Source organism: Drosophila navojoa, chromosome 3 (genome assembly GCF_054131105.1).
Source record: "Drosophila navojoa isolate 15081-1374.11 chromosome 3, UAZ_NAV_1.0, whole genome shotgun sequence".
NCBI lineage: Eukaryota > Metazoa > Arthropoda > Insecta > Diptera > Drosophilidae > Drosophila > Drosophila navojoa.
The window spans coordinates 46627-59148 of NC_142891.1; the positions used below are offsets into that span (position 1 = coordinate 46627).

The window sequence follows — 12522 nt, forward strand, 5'->3', positions numbered from 1 at the left end:
AAGCTGAATGATATGACACTCGATGGATGGATCTATGAAATTTTTGGGAAGATTGATCAGAATTTGCTCCTTAAATAAAAGACATAGCCCTATGTATGATTAAGAAACCGTGCTCAACTCTTTTAGTGAATGTGAAACTTGAAACTTGAGTTAGGGCAGCTGCTTGACAAAAGCTGAATGCTACAAGACTCAATGCAAAATACATCAATACCAATGGCTGCATAGTATGAAGCTTATACAAACTGCTCATTAAATATAAATGCTCTTCATTTAGTAAATAGAATGCTCTTAATTTTGGTATTAAAGCATAGCCCCATTAATGCCTCTGAAACTGTGGGCCAACTTTTCTAGATTGTCACAAAAACAAAACTTGAAACTTGGTTAGGGCAGCTACATGACAAAAGCTGAATGCTACAAGACTAGATGTAAGGTACATTACGACCAGCCACAATAATATGAATTCATTGCTCATGAAATGGAAAACATATTCATGATTCACAGATATATAAATGATATATGTATATATATATGTGCTCTTAGTTTATATCTTCGAGCGAATTTATGGCAGTAGAAATGCTCTGAGACGGCATGACAGAAGCTGAATGATATGACACTCGATGGATGGATCTATGAAATTTTTGGGAATATTGATCAGAATTTGCTCCTTAAATAAAAGACATAGCCTTATGTATGATTAAGAAACCGTGCTCAACTCCTTTAGTGAATGTGAAGCTTGAAACTTGAGTTAGTGCAGCTGCTTGAAAAAAGCTGAATGCTACAAGACTCAATGCGAAATACATCAATACCAATGACTGCATAGTATGAAGCTTATAAAAACTGCTCATTAAATATAAATGCTCTTCATTTAGTAATATAAATGCTCTTAATTTTGGTATTCTAGCGAACTTTTGGTAGAAGCTAAATGCTCTGAGGCTGCATGACAGAAGCTGAATGATATGACACTCGATAGGTGGATCTATGAAATTTTTGGGAAAATTGATCAGAACTTGCTCCTTAAATAAAAGACATAGTCTTATGTATGATTAAGAAACCGTGTTCAACTCTTTTAGTGAATGAGAAAGTTGAAACTTGAGTTAGAGCAGCTGCTTGACAAAAGCTGAATGCTACAAGACTCAATGCAAAATACATCAATACCAAAGGCTGCATAATATGAAGCTTATAAAAACTGCTCATGAAATATAAATGCTCTTCATTTATTAAAATAAATGCTCTTAATTTTGGTATTAAAGCATAGCCCCATTAATGCCTCTGAAACTGTGGGCCAACTTTTCTAGATTGTCACAAAAACAAAACATGAAACTTGGTTAGGGCAGCTACATGACAAAAGCTGAATGCTACAAGACTCAATGTAAAGTACATCAATGCCAAGACACAATAATATAATTCATTGCTCATGAAATGGAAAACATATTCATGATTCACAGATATATAAATGATATTGTATATATATATATGTGCTCTTAGTTTAGATCTTCGAGCGAATTTATGGCAGTAGAAATGCTCTGAGGCTGCTTGACAGAAGCTGAATGGTATGACACTCGATGGATGGATCTATGAAATTTGTGGGAATATTGATCAGAATTTGCTCCTTAAATAACAGACATAGCCCTATGTATGATTAAGAAACCGTGCTCAACTCTTTTAGTGAATGAGAAACTTGAAACTTGAGTTAGGGCAGCTGCTTGACAAAAGCTGAATGCTACAAGACTCAATGCAAAATACATCAATACCAAAGGCTGCATAGTATGAAGCTTATACAAACTGCTCATGAAATATAAATGCTCTTCATTTAGTAAAATAAATGCTCTTAATTTTGGGATTAAAGCATAGCCCCATTAATGCCTCTGAAACTGTGGGCCAACTTGTCACAAAAACAAAACATGAAACTTGGTTAGGGCAGCTACATAACAAAAGCTGAATGCTACAAGACTAGATGTAAGGTACATTAGGACCAGCCACAATAATATGAATTCATTGCTCATGAAATGGAAAACATATTCATGATTCACAGATATATAAATGATATATGTATATATATATGTGCTCTTAGTTTATATCTTCGAGCGAATTTATGGCAGTAGAAATGCTCTGAGACGGCATGACAGAAGCTGAATGATATGACACTCGATGGATGGATCTATGAAATTTTTGGGAAGATTGATCAGAATTTGCTCCTTAAATAACAGACATAGCCCTATGTATGATTAAGAAACCGTGCTCAACTCTTTTAGTGAATGTGAAACTTGAAACTTGAGTTAGGGCAGCTGCTTGACAAAAGCTGAATGCTACAAGACTCAATGCAAAATACATCAATACCAAAGGCTGCATAGTATGAAGCTTATACAAACTGCTCATGATGCTCTTCATTTAGTAAAATAAATGCTCTTAATTTTGGTATTAAAGCATAGCCCCATTAATGCCTCTGAAACTGTGGGCCAACTTGTCACAAAAACAAAACATGAAACTTGGTTAGGGCAGCTACATGACAAAAGCTGAATGCTACAAGACTAGATGTAAGGTACATTAGGACCAGCCACAATAATATGAATTCATTGCTCATGAAATGGAAAACATATTCATGATTCACAGATATATAAATGATATATGTATATATATATGTGCTCTTAGTTTATATCTTCGAGCGAATTTATGGCAGTAGAAATGCTCTGAGACGGCATGACAGAAGCTGAATGATATGACACTCGATGGATGGATCTATGAAATTTGTGGGAATATTGATCAGAATTTGCTCCTTAAATAAAAGACATAGCCCTATGTATGATTAAGAAACCGTGCTCAACTCTTTTAGTGAATGAGAAACTTGAAACTTGAGTTAGGGCAGCTGCTTGACAAAAGCTGAATGCTACAAGACTCAATGCAAAATACATCAATACCAAAGGCTGCATATTATGAAGCTTATACAAACTGCTCATGAAATATAAATGCTCTTCATTTAGTAATAGAAATGCTCTTAATCTTGGTATTAAAGCATAGCCCCATTAATGCCTCTGAAACTGTGGGCCAACTTGTCACAAAAACAAAACGTGAAACTTGGTTAGGGCAGCTACATAACAAAAGCTGAATGCTACAGGACTAGATGTAAGGTACATTAGGACCAGCCACAATAATATAAATTCCTTGCTCATGAAATGGAAAACATATTCATGATTCACAGATATATAAATTATATTTGTATATATATATGTGCTCTTAGTTTATATCTTCGAGCGAATTTATGGCAGTAGAAATGCTCTGAGACGGCTTGACAGAAGCTGAATGGTATGACACTCGATGGATGGATCTATGAAATTTGTGGGAATATTGATCAGAATTTGCTCCTTAAATAACAGACATAGCCCTATGTATGATTAAGAAACCGTGCTCAACTCTTTTAGTGAATGAGAAACTTGAAACTTGAGTTAGGGCAGCTGCTTGACAAAAGCTGAATGCTACAAGACTCAATGCAAAATACATCAATACCAAAGGCTGCATAGTATGAAGCTTATACAAACTGCTCATGAAATATAAATGCTCTTCATTTAGTAAAATAAATGCTCTTAATTTTGGGATTAAAGCATAGCCCCATTAATGCCTCTGAAACTGTGGGCCAACTTGTCACAAAAACAAAACATGAAACTTGGTTAGGGCAGCTACATAACAAAAGCTGAATGCTACAAGACTAGATGTAAGGTACATTAGGACCAGCCACAATAATATGAATTCATTGCTCATGAAATGGAAAACATATTCATGATTCACAGATATATAAATGATATATGTATATATATATATGTGCTCTTAGTTTATATCTTCGAGCGAATTTATGGCAGTAGAAATGCTCTGATGCTGCTTGACAGAAGCTGAATGGTATGACACTCGATGGGTGGATCTATGAAATTTGTGGGAATATTGATCAGAATTTGCTCCTTAAATAACAGACATAGCCCTATGTATGATTAAGAAACCGTGCTCAACTCTTTTAGTGAATGAGAAACTTGAAACTTGAGTTAGGGCAGCTGCTTGACAAAAGCTGAATGCTACAAGACTCAATGCAAAATACATCAATACCAAAGGCTGCATAGTATGAAGCTTATACAAACTGCTCATTAAATATAAATGCTCTTCATTTAGTAATAGAAATGCTCTTAATCTTGGTATTAAAGCATAGCCCCATTAATGCCTCTGAAACTGTGGGCCAACTTTTCTAGATTGTCACAAAAACAAAACTTGAAACTTGGTTAGGGCAGCTACATGACAAAAGCTGAATGCTACAAGACTAGATGTAAGGTACATTACGACCAGCCACAATAATATGAATTCATTGCTCATGAAATGGAAAACATATTCATGATTCACAGATATATAAATGATATATGTATATACATATGTGCTCCTAGTTTATATCTTCGAGCGAATTTATGGCAGTAGAAATGCTCTGAGACGGCATGACAGAAGCTGAATGATATGACACTCGATGGATGGATCTATGAAATTTGTGGGAATATTGATCAGAATTTGCTCCTTAAATAAAAGACATAGCCTTATGTATGATTAAGAAACCGTGCTCAAATCTTTTACTGAATGTGAAACTTGAAACTTGAGTTAGGGCAGCTGCTTGACAAAAGCTGAATGCTTCAAGACTCAATGCAAAATACATCAATACCAATGGCTGCATAGTATGAAGCTTATACAAACTGCTCATTAAATATAAATGCTCTTCATTTAGTAATAGAAATGCTCTTAATTTTGATGCCTCTGAAACTGTGGGCCAACTTTTCTAGATTGTCAGAAAAACAAAAGTTGAAACTTAGTTAGGGCAGTTACATGACAAAAGCTGAATGCTACAAGACTCAATGTAAAATACATCAATACCAATGGCTGCATAGTATGAAGTTTATAAAAACTGCTCATGAAATATAAATGCTCTTAACTTAGTAATATAAATGCTCTTAATTTTGGTATTCTAGCGAACTTTTGGTAGAAGCTAAATGCTCTGAGGCTGCATGACAGAAGCTGAATGATATGACACTCGATAGGTGGATCTATGAAATTTTTGGGAAAATTGATCAGAACTTGCTCCTTAAATAAAAGACATAGCCTTATGTATGATTAAGAAACCGTGTTCAACTCTTTTAGTGAATGAGAAAGTTGAAACTTGAATTAGGGCAGCTGCTTGACAAAAGCTGAATGCTACAAGACTCAATGTAAAATACATCAATACCAAAGGCTGCATAATATGAAGCTTATAAAAACTGCTCATGAAATATAAATGCTCTTCATTTATTAAAATAAATGCTCTTAATTTTGGTATTAAAGCATAGCCCCATTAATGCCTCTGAAACTGTGGGCCAACTTTTCTAGATTGTCACAAAAACAAAACTTGAAACTTAGTTAGGGCAGTTACAAGACAAAAGCTGAATGCTACAAGACTCAATGTAAAGTACATCAATGCCAAAGACTGTATAGTATGAAGCTTATAAAAACTGCTCATGAAATATAAATGCTCTTAACTTAGTTATATAAATGCTCTTAATTTTGGTATTCTAGCGAACTTTTAGTAGAAGCTAAATGCTCTGAGGCTGCATGACAGAAGCTGAATGATATGACACCGGATAGGTGGATCTATGAAATTTGTGGGAATATTGATCAGAGTTTGCTCCCTAAATAAAAGATATAGCCCTATGTATGCTTAAGAAACCGTGCTCAACTCTTTTAGTGAATGTGAAACTTGAAACTTGAGTTAGGGCAGCTGCTTGACAAAAGGTGAATGCTACAAGACTCAATGTAAAATACATCAATAACAAAGGCTGCATAGTATGAAGCTTATACAAACTGCTCATGAAATATAAATGCTCTTCATTTATTAAAATAAATGCTCTTAATTTTGGTATTAAAGCATAGCCCCATTAATGCCTCTGAAACTGTGGGCCAACTTTTCTAGATTGTCAGAAAAACAAAAGTTGAAACTTAGTTAGGGCAGTTACATGACAAAAGCTGAATGCTACAAGACTCAATGTAAAATACATAATATGAAGCTTATAAAAACTGCTCATGAAATATAAATGCTCTTAACTTAGTAATATAAATGCTCTTAATTTTGGTATTCTAGCGAACTTTTGGTAGAAGCTAAATGCTCTGAGGCTGCATGACAGAAGCTGAATGATATGACACTCGATAGGTGGATCTATGATATTTTTGGGAATATTGATCAGAATTTGCTCCTTAAATAAAAGACATAGCACTATGTATGATTAAGAAACCGTGATAGCGATAGAAGCTAAATGCTCCGAGGCTGCATGACAGAAGCTGTATGATATTACACTCGATAGGTGGATCTATGAAATTTGTGGGAATATTGATCAGGATTTGCTCCTTAAATAAAAGACATAGCACTATGTATGATTAAAAAACCGTGCTTAACTCTTCTAGTGAATGTGAATCTTGAAACTTGGGTTAGGGCGGCTGCTTGACAGAACTGAATGCTACAAGACTCAATGCAAAGTACATCAATACCAAAGGCTGCATAGTATGAAGCTTATAGAAACATTGCTCATGAAATATAAATGCTCTTAATTTAGTAATATATATGTTCTTAATTCTGGTCTTCTAGCGTCTTCTGCTCTGAGACTGCATGACAGAAGCTGAATGATATGACACCCGATGGATAGTATATGTATTAAACTTTCAGACAGACAGACGGACAGGGCTTTATGGGGTCTGCCACGCCTTCTTCTGGCTGTTATATACATTTCAACAAAACCACTATACCCTGATATCCCATTTTCAATGGGTTCAGGGTATAGAAACTGTGCATGATTACATTGTATTCGAACGGCGCTTCTTATGTATTTTAATAAATCTTGTTTCACATTATTGGAGTATTTGCAGTACCAGTATCGAAATGTATAGTCCAGAAATCTTTAAAATACTTAAAGTGATTTCACTGTGAACTCTAAAAATTAACATTTGGGTAAACAGTTAAAACAACACGGAGAATGTGGGATCACATGTTGCGGTTAAAGTTGATCCAGCAAATAGTTATAGACGAGACAGTTTCGCACAAATATTAGCGAAATGTGGATTAAAAATAGATCCATTGTTGATTGATCTATTTAAAGCTATAGCAATTAACAACATTTGGCGTTGCGTCTTCCAGGTGTTGACGGCTTATTTTTTATCCATCCTAAGATGGTGATGATGACGATAATGACGATATCACATGTAGGTAGCACTAAACGTGGGATTTTAGTTATCGCTTTTTTTGTGGCTTTCTTTGTTGCCATATGAGTTATAAAATCCGTTTGTCGTTTGTAATTAAAAATAATCAAAAAGAGGTTGTTGTCTTAGTAAAGTTTTTGAAAAAAAGAGAGAGAGAGAGAGAGTTTTTATTTACAGCAATAACATTCAATTGCAGAAGAATATTTACGCGCAAGACACATGAACATATATATACATATGTGTGTATGTGTGTATGAACATAAATACAAACGTACATATGGTCGTATGCGCGAATATATGGAGAGCCAACAGCTGGCGTCGCTTAGTTAAAAACAACGCAAAAGCAAATTATTTGCATACTGACGCTAAATTGCACGCCAAGTCAAAACAGTCTGGGCAGGGGCTAGACAGCGGTGGGGACAGAATTGGCTCTGTGCATCGGAACGCACGAACCGTTGGCGCCCGCGAGCAATGCACAAGTGAGGTTCCTAAAATAAAACAAATGAGATTACTCTTGCAGTCACAATCGACTTGTTACTACCCTATGTCATGAATCTGACCATTGAACCAGTCGGTTTGTACGGCATAAACTAGGTCGCTGAAATCACTCAAATTCTGTTGATCGAATTGGTTTAGTTGAAAATTAGTTGCTACCTAAAGTACATTATATGTATTTATTATGTGTACTTATAATGTGCATTACTTGCATTCTGCACTTTAGGATCCGTTTAACGAGTGCAGGGTATAGAATGGACTTGGGCCAACAGAAACAATCGTCGCTAACCAATTGTTGACCAAGGCAACATCGAATGAGGGCAACTTCTGCTACTTTCTTTAGAATCTACCATTATATGTAGTTAGTCAAGGTTGCTATAAAGCATCTATAGGAGCTAATGATGACTACGAATAGGGGTGATGGGTCTACAAATGTTAACGTTTGTGTGAAATGAAAATTTCAGGACTGCATCAGGAGGCAACTAAAGTAAAATATAGAAGACCCATTTGGCTCACATAACACAAATTGATCTGAAGTCCTTTTTCTTGGGAATATTTCTATTTGCATAAGTTCAATTCTTGATTTGTACATGGCTGAGGCAGGCATGAGCCCAGACAAACCAGATGCCGCCAGCTGACGGCTTGTCTACGCTACACCAGCAATTGTCGTCAGTTTTCTAGTGATACGTGTGAATGATGGTTGGCGCCAATATCTATAATTAAAATGAACTACACTTCTAGAAAAGAACTAGGAAGAATAATGACGAATTAGAATTATAGCAAAATAAACAACAAATTCAAAGAATTTGCGCTTTTCATGGGACGCAATTATTAATGAAAATAGACTTAGAGACAAAGTGATATGTATATGATATAACTTAAATTTAATTATGAGAAATGAGACATATTTTTAGTTGTACGTTATCACATTTTGAATTAATTTGTAGCCAAGAAATGTTTGTACTTTGAAAGTGTCTTCACTCTCATCCAATTAATCTTCTATATACGCATTTATATTTTTTCAAATTATATATTTTTGTATTAATATACACATGAAGAATTTATCAGAAGGCACTGGCGTCTTTGCTTATGCCAACAACTTCACGAATCGCTAGCCATCAATTTGCTGAACAGTCACTGCCAGATCCAGACGACGCGAAGACTGCTAATTGTGTAACGGCAACGGCAACACCTGGCTGTTGCTCGAACTAGAACGTATACTGTGTATATACACAGGTAAGTGCACCGTGCCGGAGCCCTCAATCGTAGCGTGGATTAAGATTCCACCCACACAGTGCATAGTGTTGCCCTTATTGTATAACCGAATTGTATTGTCCAGGCAAGTCACGAGATGATTATCAGCGGCCATAATTTACACGTCTGCGCTGGTGCCAGCTGCTATTACCCGAGTCGGCTCCAAATGGACTCTTAGTTGCAGCGTAAAATATATTCACAGCTAGTTGGCGCCTGGCTTCAGCGTGTCCCCGCAATATGTCGTAGCTTAAGTCGAACCACCGGTGTGTCCTCCCCCATGTGGTAGTTTGCGAATAAAATATTATACACATGGCATGGGAGCCCTAAGATCTTCATTTTTTTTTTCTTTTATACTGTTGTTAAATATGTGCATAATAAAGATTACCATCTATTCATCACAAACGTTCAAAAATTCAAAAGTAAATAAATGTTTATTTGGTTGTACATTGGGAAATGATTCATTGATGATGATGTGAACTCACACGTAGTCTGATTTGCAAAGTAAATAGCCTTAGATCAGTAAAACAATGTTGTCGTACTTAAATCTTTGCAAATTTCGTTTCATTAGGAACAGTAAATTAATTAAATCTTTACTACTTAATGATACCCGATAGACTCAATATTTTTAAGTTATATGAAAAATTCTATTTTGAACAACATTTACCTAGATTTTATAGAGGGAGATGTTTTTTAGAAAACCATGGGCGCTTCATGGTCCGTAGCATTAGGTCTGCATATGCTATGATGCATTAAATTGAATATAACCTTATCAAATTTAGTACAGGGTATATAAAGAAGGAGCACGTGATACAGAAAAGCAGAGAAACAGCAACTAGTTGCTGGCGGCGAAACACCGAAAAAGGATGCGAATGATGTGCCCAACTACCATATAAAAATATGCAATCAGAAGAGTGAAAGATTGATCTCGAACGATATTCCGAGAAACCGGGAGCTCAAGCACCAGTCGACGCTGTCGGTCCCTTCGACCCACACACACATGAATTTGGAACCTTGCAGGATCAGACTTCCAGTTTGCGACAGAGAACGAGTTTCAGACTGTGTTGTGAATTTATCGCTTACACAAAAAGGCAACCTCAGCAGCATCAGCGTCAGCACCAGCACCACCAGCAGCAGTAGCTTACGTTTGCCTTTAGAAGCGGCACGCTTTTATACTGTTTTAATGTTGGTGGATCGAAGCAGCAGAAAACAAGTAAGACGACTGTCCAACTGCAGAGGACCTTTCGACCGTTGGATACTCTGTTGTAACTAATGTGGGTCAGTTAACATAGTTAAAACGCATTATAATATCAAAATTATTAGTAAGTATTATATAAAACACTACCATCTATCCATGAAAAACATGAAAGCGCAGATTGTAAGCCTTTGCTCTACAGTAAGAAACAGGAATTGTGCTTTATGAATTACAGTTTAACACGACTATGAATTAGTCTTTGTTTTCGTAAAACCTACTCTGTAATAATATTCTGGCCAAAATTAAGATTACAAAACATAGAACCTTACTAAAATGCAATTGTAAGACACATTTCCTTGTTTTTAATCACCTCCATCAATTATTCACAGCACTAGTTAACTTAAACCAAATTTTTATCTTAAACATTAGGAGTTGAAAGTTAGAAAAGTTAGAAAGTTTGGTGCAAAGAATATCTTTTTGAGTAAATATGTATTTACATGTATTCAAGCAGGAATTGTGGGTCTCTTAAAATGCAAAGGATAAGCCTTCTATTTATATTACTATATTCACTGACTTACTAAGGGCAGCCATGTCACATATGTCCTTGAACATTCCACACTTGTAAGGCACGTAATTGAATCTGGCAGTGCTTAAAATCTACTCAGTATGGTTAAGGCAGCGCACAACATTGAGTCTAGAGGATAAGCAGGCAGTCGCAAGGCAAGACACAAAAAGTGATGGATTCCATGTGCTTCGCTCTGGTACCTCCAAAATGGGTATAGCTGTTGCCTCTTTCTCAAATATCTGTGCGCCTATGCCGCAAACAGAATTCGATGTGTTTTTTTTTTTTTTTTTTTTTTTTTTTTTTTTGTAATTTGATTGGGGAGCGGCTATTATTTAAGACTGTGATATTGCGTTATATGGGAAACAAGTCGCATTCCGTTGACCATTTCAAACAATTGACAGGCGCATCTGCTTCTGCAGTGGCAAAGAGTGAAGCGTCAATTGGGGTTTTATTTAGAGCTGTCCATGCCGCACTGTCTTGTTCCGCGCTTCTGTGAGACTGACGAGCACAGATGGAATATTGATAAGATTTTGCTGCAAATATTGGTGACATCGACTGATTTTCGTATCTGCCTGACTAATCACCGCTTATTTGATCACAATGTCGACTCCAACGTGTACTCCAATTTGTTGGGGTACATTTTAATGCATCCCATTTGAAACTCTTGTATCAGTTATCAGCATTTTTCCGGACATCTGTAAGTATTCTACCACTTCCAGAACGCTAAAAGATATCATAATAGATTCATTAAGTGAGTCATCAAAAATAAACACAGAAGCGATATTCAATCAATGCAGCTAATAATGCCATCAGTGGTGACAAATTACTGGGATGACTAAGTTATGCGTAAAATGCGAAATCAGATCAGCAACAGTTATCGGACGGCGTCGTGGACCACTTTGTTCAGAAACTGAAAAAATATATGAAATTAATAATTAATATGATCATGAAAAAAAAAAAAAAAACAGCAACGCCTCATAAGCTACTGCAGAATCAATACTTGGAAGTCAAAACATGCAATAATTGAAAGAAGATCGGGTCGATCATCAAAGGATACTTACATAGGACGCATCAATTTGAAGAGAGCATTGGTCGCTTTTGGCATTTAATTTTTTTTTTTTGGCGCGACGACATTTTAATTGCGGAGGCCGCGGTAAAGCGAACATTTTTGAAAGCATCAGAAGCTGCAGCGAGTAAATTTTTGACCGCCGCTAACCATGAACGCATAATTAATTCTGAATTTGATTAATTATAAAAAATTGGAGCCATCAGCCAACCTACCTGTCGACCGTGCCGCTGCCAAGTCGGCTGGCCGCATTCGCTCTCCTCTAAGAAAGTATGATACCGATATTGATAATATTAATATGCATCAGTTATAGAAAAAGGTGAGAGCTATGTGATCCTTAGCGCACCGAAGCCACATTAACAATGTAATCAAATCCTTCATCGAATGAATATTAGTCAAGTTAGGGAAGAGAACAGGAAATAGATAGCTTATATATCAAGATACAGTAAATTTGATGCATATTCAACCACGCCGAAGACAATCAGTCAGTTGCATCCGCTAGCTGGACTGGCAGTGCTGCACTTCATTACCAAAACAGACGAAAAATGCGCAGCACGTTCGAACTTGAACCATAAATAATATTAAGTTTTTTTCGTCCAGCCGACTTCCTTTAGCAACCTTGGGAAATATTTGCCGTCCTCTGCGACGTTTTGGGACTTGCTCATTTTGATACCGCTTTTTGCTGCACATGCCTTAACAATGTCAACTGTC

The 12522-nt window shown here is 36.2% G+C and overlaps 1 long non-coding RNA gene across 1 annotated transcript in view; it reads right to left on the reverse strand.

Moving 5' to 3' along the window:
* The window catches only part of LOC149091585 (uncharacterized), a 94161-nt gene that overhangs the window by 46522 nt on the left and 35117 nt on the right, over window positions 1–12522 (reverse strand). The window lies entirely within an intron of this gene.